The sequence below is a fragment of the Abramis brama genome (genome assembly GCF_963993115.1).
Source record: "Abramis brama genome assembly, chromosome: 9".
In the NCBI taxonomy this organism is placed as follows: Eukaryota; Metazoa; Chordata; class Actinopteri; order Cypriniformes; family Leuciscidae; genus Abramis; species Abramis brama.
Window position 1 is genome coordinate 32,860,059 of NC_139971.1, and position 18,872 is coordinate 32,878,930.

General features: G+C 37.2%; 1 protein-coding gene across 2 annotated transcripts in view; it reads right to left on the reverse strand.

Moving 5' to 3' along the window:
• mgat4c (mgat4 family member C) overlaps positions 1-18,872 on the reverse strand; it is a 118,074-nt gene that overhangs the window by 60,979 nt on the left and 38,223 nt on the right. Inside the window, exons 1-2 of one of the 2 annotated variants that reach the window (XM_084125229.1) lie at positions 17,515-17,776; positions 5,555-5,644 (exon numbers count right to left, since the gene is read on the reverse strand). The gene's annotated coding sequence lies outside the window, so the exon portion shown is untranslated. Of the gene's footprint in view, positions 1-5,554; positions 5,645-17,514; positions 17,777-18,872 lie in introns of those variants that run through there. The other variant, XM_084125228.1, reaches the window with a different exon arrangement.

Below are 18,872 nucleotides of genomic sequence, written 5' to 3' on the forward strand. Positions count from 1 at the left end.
TTATGCAAACAGAAACAGTTTACTGTAACAATTGTACACATAATGCTAGTATATTTGAGAATGTGCCATAGCATTAATTCTTAAAATCAAACATTGATGAATGCTAGCGCTGATCTCTGAATTGGCAATTATGTTAAATACCTGGCTTTGAAAAGATTCACTGAACTGTGAAATGCACTTTTAATTGTAACCTGGAAAATGCTTAGGAAATTTATCACAAGGTGAAGAAAAAGAGAAGAAAATTGAAAATAAATGCATAACAAGACAAAAAAAGGAGTGAAAGCACAGCAGCACAACAACAACACAGGGACCTGCTCCCTCCCCATCAGCACACCAAAAAGCCTTGGGGTACAACTCTCGCAACAAAGAACAAGAGTCTATCTCGCTCTTCTGAAGAATACAATTTCAAAAGAATCCCCTTCTTCTCCCCTTGTACCCCACTCACATTCTGCCCAAATCCCCTGCTCTGGGATCTACATCCGACATGCCACAAACCGTATTCCCTGATGTCTCAAAACACAAGTGTGTCTCAACATCACTCTCTTTTTGCTTTTAATTTTCCAAGGAATGCTAGTGCCATTTCACGCCTTTCTCCCTACATGCCTAAAGCCAATACCCAGAGCACGAGTGTCTGAGAAACTGCCTCTACAGCTCCAAGTGAGAAAAAAGAAGCTCCAGTGGATTTTCGAATGCTGTCTGCCAATGAGATCTTTTGATCAGCTGCCAGGTGATGACACATGATCTGCATTAATCTTGCTCTTTCTGTGACTCTTTCCAAGCAGAGGGCAGCGAGCAAGGCTCATTGGTTTGAAAAGTGAAATGATGCCACGTGGGATTTCTTTGTTTCTTATTTTCTCCGCTGTCTCCTCCTGTCTTCTCCGTGCCTCGTTTGTTAGAGGAAAACTCCATGACATCAGCAGAGCTGAGTCAAACTCGCTGCAAAACAACGGGGGGCCGAGGTCAGACAAAGCTCTTGTTAAAATGTAGAGTGTTTGCTCTAAAACTGGCCTATAGTGGGATGGAGGTTGTTTTAGCGCTGACCTGCGCGGTTGCATGCGAGCTGAAAGATCATCGTTTGGATCCTCGTGTTTCAATCCATTGAACCTTGCGAAGTGCTAAACAATTTAATAATTTATGAGAGTGGAGATGCTCAGGCTTGACTTCAGCATGAACACCTCATCGATTAAACAATAAAACAAATCTGCTATTTAACTTTTGTCCAAGTTTTAATTGTGAAGACAGACACCCTGCAGCTTACCAAATTACCCAAAGAGGAAAGCAAACTTCATTGTCGACTGTTCGCTACTTTCAAGTTGGATTATTCTTTCAAACACTGAAGAATATGAGATTGGTATGTAGCTGCTATAATGTACGAAAAGCTCGTAAAGAAGCAATTCTGTCAATAATTTTGAGAACAAAAAGTAGCATTAAATACTGCCATTCATGATTTAAAAGGAAAATTTATTCATTCCAAACCTCTATGACTTTCTTTCTTCTGAGGAACACAAAAGAAGATATTTTGAAGAATGTTTTTGTCAATACAATGAAAGTCAATGGGGTCCAAAACACTGAAAGGACAAAAACAAAGACATTCTTCAAAATATCATCTTTTGTGATCCACAGAAGAGAGAAACTCATACATGTTTGGTACTACATGAGGGAAATGTAGATATTTTACACAAAAATGAAAATTCTTTCATATACTGTAGGAAAATTGTCTTTCCTGAAGGCAAAAACAACAACATATTTTATTGCCCGAGCTGCATAGAGCAGAAATGGCAGAAGAAAATATGTCTGATTCTCTTCCATCATTTCCAAATTAGCTTGAGGGATGCAAGAGCTCGGTCTGACACATGCAGACACACGTTCATGTTTCAAACAGGCCCTGTCAGGGCAGACTGACCCCTCGGCAGATGGTGCGTATCACATGTATCACCCCAGAATCATCAGCGTGAGAGTTGTCACTATTAAGCCGACCTGGACCCCTTGCCCCCGTCTCGAAATCCAGGTGTGAGGGTGACGAGACAGGAGCACCATTTCTGCAGGGTCATGGCCTTAACTCTAAACAGCTCTCATCACTGGAAGATCTGGTTCTGCACACAGCACACAAATATTATTATGCCGATTTCTCTTCGCACCTCCAGTCACAGCTAACAGCTGCTGATGAACGAGAAGCGACGGCTTGTGATGGTGCTTCTCCATTAGAAAAACATAACCAGCTGTTATTTCGAAAGGGGATGGTGGGCTTATTACCGTGATTTCCAGCGGGAGTAGCTCTCCTGTTTGGCTGATTATTTTGCGTGGCTGAGATTCTGCAAGGGAGGTACGTGTTTTGTGTTGCTGACAGATAACAGCCTTTTCCTTTCACCAAGGTCTAGGGACAAAGGACAAAATATTTCATCCCGGAAATTATTATATCCGGTAAAGTCTGAGAAAAGCCATCAGTGAGTTTTATGTCGGCAAAAAGGGGCATATTTTTTAGATGATGCTCAATTTGTCATTTTGTAATTTTGTGAGGGTGAATTCTGCAAGCCCATTAAAGGAATAGATCACCCAAAAAATGTAAATGTCATCATTTACTCACCCTCATGTTGTCAAGGGCATTTTCTGTGAATAACAACACTCTATGAATAACATTTAGTCTGAGAATTTGGAACTTCCATTCTATTCAAACCAGTCCACTGTGCTAAGTGTAAAGAAAAAACACGTTTCAAATGACATGATTCTGAGAAGATACACAATTCATGACATGGCAATCTCTGCTAGCAATCTTTTCACCGCTCTTGTGTGCAAGCATTTTCCTTATACTAATTGATTTTGCTCACTGCTAACAAGTGAAAACATGCTGATCTGAATGAGACTATTACTGTAAATAATTTGTTCTGTGTTGGATGTGAGTGATAGCTAATTAAACTAACCAAATTAATACATTTGTCTGAAATTACTCATTAGTTCATCATAGCAATGCCTTGAACTATAAAGGGAATAGAGAGCGACAGACTACACTGAAAGGAAGTAACCACATAACAGCTAAATCCTATTTGATTTTTTTATGAATAAAATCACAGAGAAGAGCAAACTTCACTGTTGACTGTTAACTAATGCTTTAAAGTTAGTTTGTATTTTCACCACTTTAAAGAAAATGAAAATAGTATAGCTGATAATACATGGTTGATAAAAGCTCATATAGAAGCATTTCTGTCAATATTTTTGTGAACATTTCCAGCTAGAATGTTTTACGTCAAAAATTTGTTTTCACAACAGATTACATATTTCCATTCATGCTATTAAAGGGAAATTCTGTCATAATTTACTCACCTTCATGTCATTACAAACCTGTATGACTTTCTTTCTTCAGTGGAACACAAAAGAAAATATTCTGAGGAACTGTTTTTGTCCATTTAAGTGGTTCAAAACAACACTGAATGACTGAGAAATTTTTCAAAATATCTTCTTTGACCGCATAAAAGCTAAAATGTGTTTTATTTGTTATGAATAAAATCACATCTGAATATAATTTTTCTATCTTTCTATCTCTATGCTTGCTAGTTTGGCAAGCTTTCAGTGCCGCCTCTGTTCTGCTGCCTTTCTCCCACTGACAATGAACTTGTGGTTACAAGCAAGTAAAATGTACATTAGATGTCTTTATGTACTTACATCAAAAAATAAGTACAATGTACTTATTGTGTTTATGTTGTTTTGCAAAACACTTATGGTGCTATTGAGTTGGGATACGGGAAAGGTTAGGGACAGGTTTAGTGGTACAGTTAGGTTCAAGTTTGAGTAAAAAGATAAGGGAAGGCACAGTGTAATTATAGATGTAATTACAGAAATTAATTACAAATGTAATTACATGCAGGTAATTATAATAATATATGTACAATGTAAAAAAAATGTACATAAGTGCTTTGTTTAAAATGATTGATTTTAAATCCACCTAATATCAAGTGGGACCAAACGTCCTTTACTCACCTAAATAAGGCCAAGACCACTTACCAAAAGCAAGTGATACTGTTCAGTTAAATGACTGAAAAACAGCACCTTTTGAAAAACTTGAGCATTTACAACAAGAGACATCAGAGTGTTAGTCATAAGAGTCATTTTGAAGTTGTCAGCATTACAAAATGATAATTAAGGAGCTGTGTTTTATTGAACTTCACAGCAGATATCTGGCTAAATAATCAAACTCTAAAGTGGAGAGAGTAAAAAAAACTGTAGAGATACAAAAAGATATTAATATGGCCTGTCTGCTCATTCTCAGTACACTCCAACTTTATTTTTTGAGCCTGAACTTTTTCTGTGTGTCGAATTCAAGCACAAAATCTCGAAATGCTGCTGTCATAGTTTTCAACTTTTAGTCCATGGATTTTATGTTTTCAGTATGAGGTAAACCCTTCAATCACTGGAGACAGTGCACAGACAGATCCGCTGCTTGTGTAATACCCTGAGCTTTAGTAAAAAAATTTCACCCTTGCTTCACATACTCTTCAGCTTCAGAATCAGAGCACATGGTAGTGGATCGTGCTGTCCTGGATAAGGAACAGCTGTTTGAATGAATCTTTAATGTTCACTCACATCGGTGTTTGCCTCTGCCAGCTGTACATCTGTACCATCGTTCTTCACAGTTTCAACTGCCGATCATTCATTAGCCCACCACAGCATTCTCTCATCTGCAGCCTTCTTTATGCATAAATTAATGTTTTGAAATCTGCATTTGTTCACTAAAAGTACAGTGGAATTATGTAATATTTTTAAATATATAATTGTAATATAAACTTAATATTTCTTATTTGGGTGCATAGATTACACAAGATTATTTCAGCAACTTCTTTTAAAAACGCAGGCTATAACTGCACATTTACTGCTAATGAATTGCTTCAGGTATTTGCTGCACTGTTGAACTTGGTGCAAAGTTTTGTAATAATGCTGTTAGACAAGATCTTACAAAACTGCTTTTATGGAAAAGTTAATGGCTTCTATAGATAGAGCTCTCACTTTACCTCAAATCTTATCTGTAGAGTCCACCACTTACATTTACATTTATGCATTTGGCAAACGCTTTTATCCAAAGCAACTTACATTGCATTTCAAGGTACACATTTACATTCTTATCAGTTCTTGCTTTCCCTCTGAATCGAACCCATGACCTTGGCATTGCTAGCGCCAACGCTCTACTGTTTGAGCTACAGGAAAGCTATAACCCAAAGGTAGAGTTTATAAAGTCTATCAGAACAAAGAGACCCTTTTCCCTGCATTTACCTCTCTGTTACCTTTTAGCATAATTACAGCACCATGTTTAATGTCAGCTCAAATACCACACTAATCAGCATTAGAAAATAGGTCAGACGGTATTACAATTATTGCCTGCATTTGAAAGGATAAAAGCCTGTGCTTGGTTTTGCATTACAGCAGATCCTCTGGTCTCTTCTCACCCCTGCTTTTGTAAATCACAATGGCAGATTAAAGCAGGAAGGTTGTGGTGCAACTAAAAGTGGTTTCAACAAGTTTTGGACTCCAAAAGAATGAAAACTAAAATAAAAATGAAACATGTTACCTGCTTGCAGGACTCAGATGTGCTTGTAGGAACGAGCTGTGTGGTTTGAGAAGACGACGATCAATGGATCCATAGAAAATGGCTTGTTATCTATGTGAAACAGACAGAAGAGAAGAACATTGCTCATTTTCTGCAGCTTGTGTGAGTGTGATGAGTGAGTAAACATGAATCTTCTGCTTGCGAATTCTATTTCCTGTTATTTTTTTCTTTGGAGGAGGCAGCCGCCGTGGGTGCTCTGGAGAGTAGTGCATTATGGGATTCCATAGTTCTCACAAACAGAAGAGGTCTAATTGGCTCTCAATGAATGGCCATAACCATATATCACAAACCCAATGCCCAAGCTAACAGTCAGCTGAACTATTACTGCTGCAGTTGCCTTTTCCTCATGCGAGCACGCTCGTATCCCAACTCATTCGGAGACAAATATTAACACAAACAACATGTTTACACAGGAGAAAGAGATGAACAGCTGCATTCACGATTCACAGACGCTAAAGCAAATTCACATTTGAACACACTCAGACATCTGTACATGCGATCTAATATGAACACAGTGAAGAAAAAAACACCCATGGCGATTCATCGGTTGCTCTCTGGCTGTGAATTCACGCTGCCTGCACAGCAGACGGGTCCTCTCGTCATTTTATTAGCACTCAAGGGTTGGGGAAGGTGTCTGAAGAGAACACAGCCACTTCGAGAATATAGGATCTGACTAATGCCCTCTTCTTCGTGTTTGTATGCGGGAACTTGTGTGTTGTAACCTTTGTGGTGCTTATATACTCACTAGACTCCATCAATACAACCGGAAGGAAAAAATATTGCTCATTCACTTGAAGAAAATCTTTCATTTAATTTAAAAGATCAACTTTGTCTCAGATGTTTCTCCTCATATTCCTTAGGAGAATGATTCAATTGTTGACATGTATTACGGACACAGAATAAGGATTCACTGATATGAAAATTCTGATCTAAAAAGTCAAAATATTTTCATGTTATGGCTAATAACTGAAATGGCTGATGGTAAAATTGTACTATTTAAAAATCAATGAAAATAAAATACTAAAAAATAAATGTAAAATCAATCAATCATTTTAAAAGTTAATTTAGAGATTACAAAATTATATAAGGTACAGTATGAAAAAGATATTCAGATATTCTGATAGGCCCTTACCTCAATGCGCTTGCAATCACATTGTTCTATAGGGCACAGCTGATTGGTTCCTGCTGTATCAGTAGCCAATGAGCTCGCTGCTCAACCTTCAAATACTTGGTCAGCATTTGCTAACAGTTAGCAGCGCACTTTTAGAAACCTTCCTCCTCCTGCTCCACCCGTATAGATCTGCTTCAGTAATTCATGTACTGTACACTATATTGTACACAGCAGCATGTCTTATTTGCTCACAGCAGCGTGTCGTGTGTGTATTGGCAGTAGCTAGTCCCGTACTTGCTCTGCAGCAGCAGCAATAACCAACAGCAGCAGAAATAACAGCAGCAGCATAGCAGATCTATTGCACCAAGACTAATCATATCAACATTATTACTATGTCCATATCCATTACTATGCCAAACACTCAGAGAGTTGTCATGACAAATACGAGAATTGTAAAAAAATAAAATTAGTCAATATCCAATATTGTGCATCCTTAATATAGAATTCTAAATTGTAATTATAATTATAAAACATGCATAGCGCACATAATTGTAATGAAAGGTCCACTGAAGGCAAGCTTGGAGAACCCAAATACAGTTTATTCAAATAATCCTATGGCATGGCACTCTAGACTTCAACATAAGCAGAAAACTCACCAAACAGTGGTTACAGGTAACAATACTTGACAAAGACACATGGCAAACATGAGGGCTTAAATACACAGACTACTAATGACAAGACAAGGGACACCTGTGCACAATCAAGACAATAACCCAATGAGAACATAACAACACAGTAGAACACATAATGAGGGGAGCACATGACAGGATCACATGACTTACAGGACATGAAACATGAGCATGACACAAAACCAAAACTACCCGTGATGGTAATTTAGTTTTGGAATAATTTGATTCAGTGTAATGGCTAATTTGAGCACAATTTGAGATTAATTTGTAGAGTAGGATTACTCTGAACCTGACTTTAAATTCCAGCTGTTCTAAATTTAATGTCATTGCTGTCTATGAGAAATAATTACATAGATATTTAAAATATCCCATTTGTGATGTTTCTTTCCTATGGGCAGGCCCACACATCCCTAACCTGATCAAAACGCACTAAACAAGATTCTTATTTCGTAAGACACCTACTTTGATTTCATTATGAATGTTTGTACCATTCTGGATGCAAAATATCTGATCTTCAAATCCATAAACCAGACAACACGAGACATTTATCTCATTCACCACTAAGAGATCTTGAATGTGCGCACACAGTCTGTTCCTGCCCTGGTTTCCAAGGAAAAGAAGCCACAGATCAGGGAGGGCACAGGAAGAGAGAGCGAGACGGGGGGGGGGAAAGGGAAGAGACAGAAACACTCTTCTCTGACTGGGTCTTCACAAGGAGGAGTGAATCCATGGAGGGGGAAGAGAGAAAGAATGTCTGCTCATTATTCAGCCTGGCACTCGAGGCCACAGAAAATAGCTCTCTTCATTTTTCTTGTCAAGCTGTGGCTCTGTTAATGGTGTGTTCTCAGTCAGTGGTGAGACAAAGGGGGGGGGGGGGGGGGGGCTTTAGCCAGCACCAGGAATGTAGCGAGTCAGGATAAACACTACGACCCTTTCCGATGACCGCTTGCTCTGTTGGTCATCGACCGCCCCGGAAGGAAAGCTGGCGTTTCTGATAAAACACCTTAAAGAAAGCTGGCCCCTTTTTGTAGGGACTGCATTCCTCAATTGGAACTAAATGCGCTTCCTGCCTTCTCCAGGCCATCTCCAGTTTCCTTCCGTTGTAGCCAAAATTTCTGTGAAAACCTTTTGCTGTGGCTAGATCAGCTGCATATAAGAGCTGAAACATCAGTGTTCCATTAGAGTGTAAGACTGATTTATAAGTGTTGCATGGTTGTCCGGTCTTTCCTCCATTTGGCTCATGATTGGTCTAATTCAATGAGCTAATAAGCTGAGCAGCTGTGACTTCACTGTTGGGCTTTGTGTGCTAAGATGAAAGTGGACCGGCCATCATTATGCACATTTATTACTACACTAGTGACGGGAATGTGATGCAAAGATTCCAGTGGATTATGCATCTATATTGACAAATACATTGTTGGATTACATTTTTATAATGGATTATGGATTTATAATGGATTATGGATCATATGGAGAGATAGAAAAACACTGTCTCATAGGGAAAATATATGAGGTTACACAATCACAGTAATCAGGATGACAGTCATGGATCAAGTCAGGACATCCATGACAGAGTCCAGTGTTATAGCCACTTATTAGTAGTTATTTGTTAGGCATTCTCAGAGCATCTGTTATCTGACATTCTTTAAATCCTGAATTAAGTTTTTGACGAGTGCTGTGTTTTAGAACCTACTATTTCATCTGAATATACTTAGTACTAAACTATTATATATTATGCAAAAGGCAGTGCATCAAATGAATACAAAAAATACCAGACGCAGAACTGGTGAGCTGCCTATGGAGCTAATTCAAGTTTTTTTTCTTGTTCGAGAAGCTGTGTCACTCAGACATTTTTTTTAACAACACATATGTTGCTAATAAATATATGGTCAAACTCCAATGAAATGAACTACTAGTCAAGTCTCTCATGAGAAATTCTATTAATGCAGTCCCTAATCAGTCACTTATGAGGTTCAGTGTGTGGTAGATTTTTCCCTAAACCTAACTATGTACCTGGGTCTCGTCTACAATCGACGTCCCCGAACGTCTACAGTCGACGTTAGTTTCCTATAATATTTACACTCTAGCGTGTCTACAGTCGACGTCGGCCGAGTCTAACCCTATACCCTAGCACAGGGTTCCTCAAACTCGGTCCTGGAGGGCCACTGTCCTGCACAGTTTAGCTCCAACCCTGATCAAACACACCTAGCTGTGAGTTTCTAGTGATCCTGAAGACATTGATTAGCTTGCTCAGGTGTGTTTGATCAGTGTTGGAGCTAAACTCTGCAGGACAGCGGCCCTCCAGGACCGAGTTTGAGGAACCCTGCCCTAGCACATCTACACATCGACGTCGGCTAGGTGTTAATCCTATACTCTAACTTGTTCCCATAACTAACTTGCTGCGCAGCAATAATACACAGACAGACTGCAGCAAATGTCCTCTAAATGCTTTAATCACGGCCGGGAGATCTTCCCGAGCAGTTCTCAGAGAATCTCTCCCCAGAAGAAGAATTAATCACGGCCGGAGGATCTCAGACAAATTTCAGAGAGAATCCCACCAGCGAACACGAATACAGCAGTTTTTATAGAAAAGGGGTATGCCAAAAATGACATGAAACATTACATAATTTCCCCACAATTTGATTGGTTCTTCATAAGCAAACCCTCTTGTTACTAGGTAGAAACAAACTCTGTTTTCTTGATTACTTCATAATCACAAGGTTTCAAGTTTAGACATCTGTCTAGTTTTATTTCCCATATTTGTTATTTTTGCAAAGTAAAGTCAAGAGTTTTCGCCAAAAGGGAAACATACATGTAGCCAAAGAACAGAACGTCTTAGTACATTGTGTTAGACCTAAAAGGGAAAGTAAGGTTTATCTTATCTATTAAAATCCACCACAAGTGTCATGTTTTCCTTGAGCTCATGTTTTTGTGGGGGAAAAACAATCCATTCATGGCCTTTTGATGTCTATATGCATTTCTATAAAACAGATTTCTATATGAAGTATATAAACATCAAACCCCGTATTCCTCCATGCCAATCAGAACAGAAACATTCCTAACACAACAGGGTTTGATCTGAAAAAGGAATATGCGTACATGTTAGCAGAATAACATCATATGTCAGCCTATACTAGAGATTGAGGAAGCCTATATAATAGTGACGGCGAGAGTAAATGTGTGCCAGCACTGGGAAATAAGGTCGCGGAGCTGATTGCTGAAAGGCACAGATAACCCTGAGCTGCACGGTCAGAGTTCCTCGTTTAAGTGCTACTGTTGGCTCTGCAGACGAGCCGAACTGTGAATAAGAGCGCGAGGAGTGAGTGGTGATTTTAAACAATGAGAGCTCAGGTAAACTTACAGCAACCTCCCACTAGCTAGGATAAATAGCTTAACTTGAGAATGTGGTAATGATGTAAAGAGAGATGTTGAGATGTTTTTTCATAAGAGAATTGGTGGATTCTATGGAGGTTTATATTTAAATGCACTTTTAATATTGTGTGTGAGCTTATGTAAGTATTTATTATATAAGTAAAACCTATAATGTAAGACAATAAATATAAGAGAGTCTGTGAGGATGACGGGAGCTGTCCATGGTGCTGATTAGTAAGCTACAATTTATGTCTCATTTACTATGTTCTGAAACAGTCTATTGCTTTTTAAGCGATTATTAAAAGACACAGAAATACTATAGAAATGAATGAAATATGATCTGATTTGAATGCTAGTGGATATAAGTGCCATTCATTTTAACCACTGAAATGAATATTGTGATTTGAAGACAAGAGCTCTGTTTCAAAACAGTGAGCAGCTGTCTAATCACACAACCATCATGAGACCTCATAACAGAGCAATTGGGAATGGTTCTGCACAGAAGACTCAACTTTGAGATTTTAATAATGTTTGATGTTAGCATGTTGCTACATTAATGGTGTAATACTCTAAGCAACTTGAAAATAGAGCACACACAAATATTGCGTGGAATAATCCATTTTAAAATGCACTGAACTATGTTTTATTGAAACTTTTCAGAATGAAATACACTACATTCAATAGCCAGTAAAGAGTTTTTTATTTTATTTATTATTCTTTAAAGAAATTAATACTTTTATTCAGCAAGGATGCATTTAAAATAAGACATTTTTAATATTGTAAAAGAATATTTACGGAAGAGGATTAGGGCCAAGCAATAATAAAAAAATAAAACCATCTCGAGATTAAAGTCATTATAATGCGAAATTAAACTTGTTAAATTTCGAGAAAAAAAGTTGAAATACAATCTTGAGAATAAACTCATTAAATATTGAGAATAAAGTCGTTGTGTTTCGAGAAAAAAATTGTTATATTTCGAGAAAAAAGTCGAAATACAATCTTGAGAATAAACTCATTACATTTCGAGAATAAAGTCGTTGTGTTTCGAGAAAAAAAGTCGAAATGAAATGTAGAGAATAACGCATTCGATCAGTGTTCATTGCATAGCCTAGGCCAACTGATAGAGGACATGGCAGAGTTGGATCACTTAGTCAAGCTATATTTTAGACTTTCTTTCAGTAACAAAGAAATACTATCAACTTTAGCTAATTATGACAGAATAATAATTAGCATACGAACTTTAAAGAGAATTTGCAAGCAGCTAGGTCTTTTCAGAAGATAAAATCAGTCCAATTTGTGCAATGTACTCGCTTTTTTGTCCAACATGAAATGACAACCAGTGGACAAATGCAAGGTTATCGCTGGCTTCCCCTACGCGCGATTCATCGAGGTTTCGTGGTTTCCCAGGATACCGTAAGACGCATTATTAAACTTGTTGATCCTCAAGGTGTGGAATTTCTCAAGGAGACGCTTGAGAAGACGCCAGTACACTTGCGCTGGCCCAAATGCACTCTGGCATATTAATTTATTTATTTTTTAGTTTATTCTCAAGATTGTATTTCGACTTTTTTTTCTCGAAATTTAACGAGTTTAATCTCGCATTATAATGACTTTAATCTCGAGATGGTTTTATTTTTTTATTATTGCTTGGCCCTAATCCTCTTCTGTAAATATTATTTCAAATAAATGCTGTTCTTTTAAACTTTTATTCATCGAAGAATCATAATGGTTTCCACAAAAATATTATGCAGTTTTTAACATTGATAATAATAAGAAATGTTTCTTGAGGATCAAATCAGCATATTAGAATAATTTATAAAGGATCATGTGACACTGAAGACTGGAGTAATGATGCTGAAAATTCAGCTTTGCCATCACAGGAATAAATTACATTTTAGAATATAATAAAATAGAAACATTATTATTTAATTGTAATAATAATAATAAATAATATTTTTATTTTTTAGTATATAGTTAAATAAATAAATGCAGCCTATACGCTTAAGAGACTTAAGAGAAAAACATTAAAATATCTTACCGTACCCAAACCTTTGAACGGCAGTGCATGTTTTTGTAATGTCCTTTCTGTTAACTCTTTCTGAGATTATTTGTTCCTCTGAACATGTTATAATGCATTCTGATTATCTTCTCCATGAAGGATGGTTGTTATAAAATTGGCTACAACAATATTCCTTAGGAAGTAACATAAAGTTGCTTACTTTTTGGAACAGTCAATGTTCCACCTACTGCATGATGCCTTAAAATGCCTAAAAAGAGAAGGTGTTCTTGATAGTCACTGGCTTCAGGATATTTCCACAGCAGGTTCAAGTACAGTGTAGTCTATTTTTGGATCATTCTGCAGTAATAAAATAAATGCTTCTCCTTACACTGTATAGTCTCACACTGAGTTCAAGATGAGAAAAAACTTTTGTGACTTGTTAGCAGAACAGTTCTGACCCAATTAACTGCCTTTGTTAGATAAAGAAGCACTGACCTCTGTTTACACACCCATCTTCCCCTGATTTGTTTTCACACTGCATGACTTTAATTAGCTTTGGACCTTGCTTCAGGGAATTTTTAAATCCATGTGGATATTTTGCCCAGTGTATTTCAATGTGAGAAATGTCTGCATCTACAGACCAGTGGCAAACAACAACCAAGCTAAAAGTGTAACAACAGTCAACTACTCTAAAATGTAGTTGGCAACACAACAAGCAACTAACAAAAGTAGCAACCAACATTAAAGGGTTAGTTCACCCAAAAATGAAAATTCTGTCAGTAATTACTCACCCTCATGTTGTTCCATCCGCATAAGACCTTCGTTCATCTTCGGAACACAAATTAAGATATTTTTGATGAAATCTGAGTGCTGGATCACTTCTCCATAGGCTGCTAGGTGGCCGAAACTTGCTGGCCCAGAAAAGTTATTAAAGAGATCGTTAATATAGTCCAAGTGACTACAGTGGTTCAATCTTAAGTATATCAAGCGACGAGAATACTTTTTGTGCGCAAAAACAAACAAAAATAACGACTTTATTCCACTATTCATTTCCTTCTCTCTGGACCTCTAGTTGGCTCACGTAGTGTTTTTGCGCTGCGCGTCTGTGTTACACGTCACCACGTAGGCTCACTATTGGCCGACGCTGGTCATGTGTGTGATGCGTGGTGACGTGTAACACAGACGCGCAGCGCAAAAACACTACGTGAACCAGCTAGAGGCCCAGAGAGAAGGAAATGAATAGTGGAATAAAGTCGTTATTTTTGTTTGTTTTTGCGCACAAAAAGTATTCTCGTCACTTGATATACTTAAGATTGAACCACTGTAGTCACTTGGACTATATTAACGATCTCTTTAATAACTTTTCTGGGCCAGCAAGTTTCGGCCACCTAGCAGCCTATGGAGGAGTGATCCAGCACTCAGATTTCATCAAAAATATCTTCATTTGTGTTCCGAAGATGAACGAAGGTCTTACGCGGTTGGAACAACATGAGGGTGAGTAATTACTGACAGAATTTTCATTTTTGGGTGAACTAACCCTTTAAGCTGTCTAAAGGAACAGGTCAACCAAAAATGAAATCCGGTCATCTTATACAGTACTCACCCTCACAAGACTTTATTTCCTCTGCGGAATATAAAAGAAAATATGTTTTGTTTTTGTTGTTTCATTTGTTTTGTTTTTTTTCCCCATAAAATGAAAGTCAATGGGGTGATTCATTGGGTGGACAGAAATAATAAAAACAAAAAAAACGTCTTCCAAATGTCTTCTTTTGTGTTCCACATAAGAATGAATGTCATACAGGTTTGGAACGAGATGAGGGTGAATAAATTGATTTTTAATTTTAGATGAACTATCCCTTTAATGGAGCAATATCATTTGTAAATGTTACCAGAGATAAACAGTATACAGTAATTAAGTACTTAAAATCTATTATAAGTTATATAGTATCTACATCGTTATTATATTAATAGGCTAAATACAAATAGTGAGTTATGACTATGGAGTTCCCTTAAACTACGTGTGTGTGTGTGTGTGTGTGTGTTTAATATATTTGTAAACATTTTATTTAACAATGAATATGAATGCAGTTAATGTCCAATAAAGGTTGGTTTAAAACACCTAATTAATTACATTTTCCCATTTTCCGTGACCTAATCTAGAACGAGAATTATTTACTCCTAATAACCAATTAACAGTTCCTTAACTACGAGCTAATTAATAATAATTGTGTTAATAACAGTGACAATGAATGAAGAACTCACTATTATATATAACCTTTTAATATATTAATAATGTAGAAACTACAATATATAAACAATGAATAAACTATAAACTAATAGTTTGTTAATGACTTGTAAGTACTTTATTACTGTATACGTATTATAAAGTCTTACCAAATTCCCTTCTGTGTTTCAGGTCTACACACTGAACAGCTATATAGTTAACTGTACAATGTGACAGTAAGTCAGAGTAAAAACAAAAACAAAACAAGAAAAATAACAATTTAGCATTTGGTTGCTCTTCACTGCTACTTAATGTATAAGGTAGCTTGTTACTAGAAAAGCTTTTTAGAAAATAACTGAGATGCTGTCACCCTACTGAAAAATGTAGTTAAGCTAGTAGCGCTAATGCGTTGGTACTCCTCAATACTGCTTCAGACTAAGCCAGGTATTAGGTATAATTATATTTGTTTCCTTTTTTACAAACTCTAACATCATGAATTATGTTTGGAAGATGGAATATTACAGATGAATAGAGAATCCTTTCTGGTGTCCTCTGCTATTGTTTTAGATGGAAATAGCATTTTCACATGTGTCGCTCAGCATTTTCTCTCTGTGATGGATACCTGTTTCAGCCTGTAGATTTCCCTGTGACAGCATGCTTTCCCACCACTGATGAAACTGAAGGAACTTTCTCAAGCTGTCAAAGATTTCCCTCTATCTCACATAACTGACAGGCTAACCGTCATTACAGACTCTCACTCTCTCTCTCTTTCAATTCTCTCGTGTGTGCGCACACACAAATACAAAAATCAGAGATAGGACTGCTGTCAAATTGGGACTATAGGCTGATTTCCTTTAGAAAAATGCTATTACTGAACACTGAACTTTACTAAAGTGCCATACAAAAGAAAAAGGTGCATAATGTTATCTTCTCAGAACCATTTATTTGTCAGCTTCAACCCACACTGACCCTTTCTTTTGTGTCTCACAAAAATATTCCACCGATAAACTCAATGCACATGCTTTCAAGATGTTTTAACTATCAAGATGGTTTACCAGACAAGCTAAAAATAAAAAAAAACATAACATAACATGTCTTTCATTTCATGTGCAATTATATTTGTACCCAGAAGTAGCAAACATGTTAATCTACAGTATGATGAAGAAGCAAAGTCAATAATGTATTCATGTTACGCTGAGGTTGAGGTTAAAGGGTTACACATGAATTATGAATGATATGAAAAAAGATTCTGGAGATCTGAGCACACTGTGGGAATGCCATGTGTCTGTTTTATGGATTCTGTTAATAAAGGCTTGCCCACAGAGATGCAACGAATATAGCAGATCAATAGAGTTCTAAGACATGCAGCCAATGAGCAAGTGCCACACAAAGCAAGACAGATAAAGGCAGGCGAAAGTCAATACGACTGTAAATACATCCAGCTGCACTCACTTATATGGCTTATCCTATGTGCTATCAGTGTTGGGGGCTTTCTGCACAAATCAAATTGGCATGCATGTAAGACTGAAAGAGAAATTGAATAAAAAAGACAAAAAAAACCCATTATGGTTAAAATTCATAATTTGAGAAAAGATGGTGGGAGAATTAAGGCCAACAAGAGCTTGCACTCAGTCACAGGCACAACGTCAGACTTGTGGAGAGAGAGGCCATTGATTTTTCACAGAAGTGCCAGTTCATCATTCTGGGAGACATTTGCGATCGATCCCTCCTTTCATTTGTTTGTGATTTTGTTAGTTTCAAAGCTGGTCGCCATGATAAATTCAGACCCTTGCCACACATCTGAAAAATGAGGAATGCCCAGATTAAGAGAAAGGGGCACAAGAGAATGTAAATGTGAAAGAAATATTTAATTGTGATTGGGTTATGAAAGCAACTGAGGGTTTGAAAATTAAATTTTAAATAAATTACATCAGGTCTGAAAACCTGAATCCAGGATCATGTTTGTATGCAAATGGACAAATAAGGGACTACCATATGTATAGGCTCAGTTTGGGATCAGTAAGATTGTTTTTTTTTTTGTTTTTTTTAAAGAAATTAACACTTTTATTCACCAATGATGCAACTGGTCGAAAGTGACAGTAAATACATAATGTTACGAAAGATTTGTATTTCAAATTAATGCTGTTCTTTTGAACTTTCTATTCATCAAAGAATCCTGACATTTTTTTACACACAAAAAAATTAAGCAGCAACACTGTTTTTAAAATCGATAGCAATAGTAAATGTTTCTTGTGCACTTTCAAACAAGGACTTTACCTACAAACTTTATCAAGCCAGCATTAAAGTTTGTCTAGAAAAACTTTGCTTTTATATATAAAAAAAACTGTTTTCTTTGGATTTCAATTCATTTTACTTCCTTGCATTCAAATTCAAATTGCATTTCTGCATCCTGTTTGCTACAACCCTGCTATACATTCAACCTTAATACATTCCATTAAAAGCAAGCAAAACCAAAAAATGGTTCTAAAGGACATCCCATGGTGCAGAGAGTTTACAGTCTATTACCTTCAGTGATCACTTTCATCTGAATCTCGTCTTTAATCATTTCCCAGCATCCTTTGAGTCTGGTGGGAAGTAAAAGAGGGGGATGTATCCAGAAACCTCTCTTTCCACTTCTACAGAGAAAGAAAGAGCCGAACCTATGACCTCGACCAACCGTTCCAGCTGCTAAAAAAACCTTCAGTATCTTGGGTGAAAGCTAATGCAGCTTCAAAGGATGTAGGCAGTATGGAAGACTAAAGAAGACCACTGGCGGTAAAGACTATCTGAGAGAAACACAGCTTCTGCTGTCTGATTAATCTGGATTTAGATGAATCAACTTTAAAAGGTGTTTTATCTCAGAATGATTATGGAGGAGCAATTTCATTTAGTGTTTTTTTGTGGTATTAAGATAAATCTGGTCAAATCAAAAAACATTTAATCCGGAATGGACAAAAGCTACATCTAATATTTACTTTTACTGTAATTACACTTCATACCATTTCATAATTTTAAATAAACCCCAAAAATGTGCCTCAGTTTCTGTCTGGTATCCAATAGGCAAAGCTTTCCTATCCCTCCTGATCCCTCTCCCCGGGCCTTTAAAATACTATTAATACCTAATGGGCTTTCTCATTAGATGCCCTTCCAAACATGTTCTGGCCATTATGAGCTCCATTTACTGCCGGGCCTCATGCCTGCATGTACAAATGTGACTCGTCTGCCTTCTCGATTCCCTCTGTGTGTAGCAAACATCTATTACAGGTATGAAATGCCCCAATTGTGAGAGACTTGCTGCTTGCTGTTTAAGTGCCTGTGTTGTGAGTGTGTATCTGTAGCCCAACTACTTGTTTTTAGTGTAGAGAACAGACAGAGGTATTCACATCTATCACGTCTTTGCTCCCCAGGAAAGCTCAGAGAATCCACTGTAACTGTTACTATAAAGTAAGGAGCCACCTCAGACTGTAATATTACACAGCGCTTGGCCTCGAAATACAATAGCAGCACATATAGACATATTTGGAGAGAAAGGCTCTCTGAGAAGTTTACAAAATGATAATTTTATATTGCTTGCTATAAAACTACACACTACCGGTCAAAAGTTTGGAATAATTAAAGATGTTTTAAGGTTTTTGAAAGAAACTGAATCTTATGCTAACCAAGGCTGCATTTATTTATTTAATCAAAAATAGAGTAAAATTTTGTATTGTAGTCTTGAGTTTTCTTCCAGGAATACACGTCACAATACCCAAGGCGCACACACACACACACACACACACACACACACACACACACACACACACACACACACACACAAAGTCCAGCTGACTAATCAGAGCACTTTTCATAAGGAGGGGCTTCATAGAGACTGGAATTAAACAGGG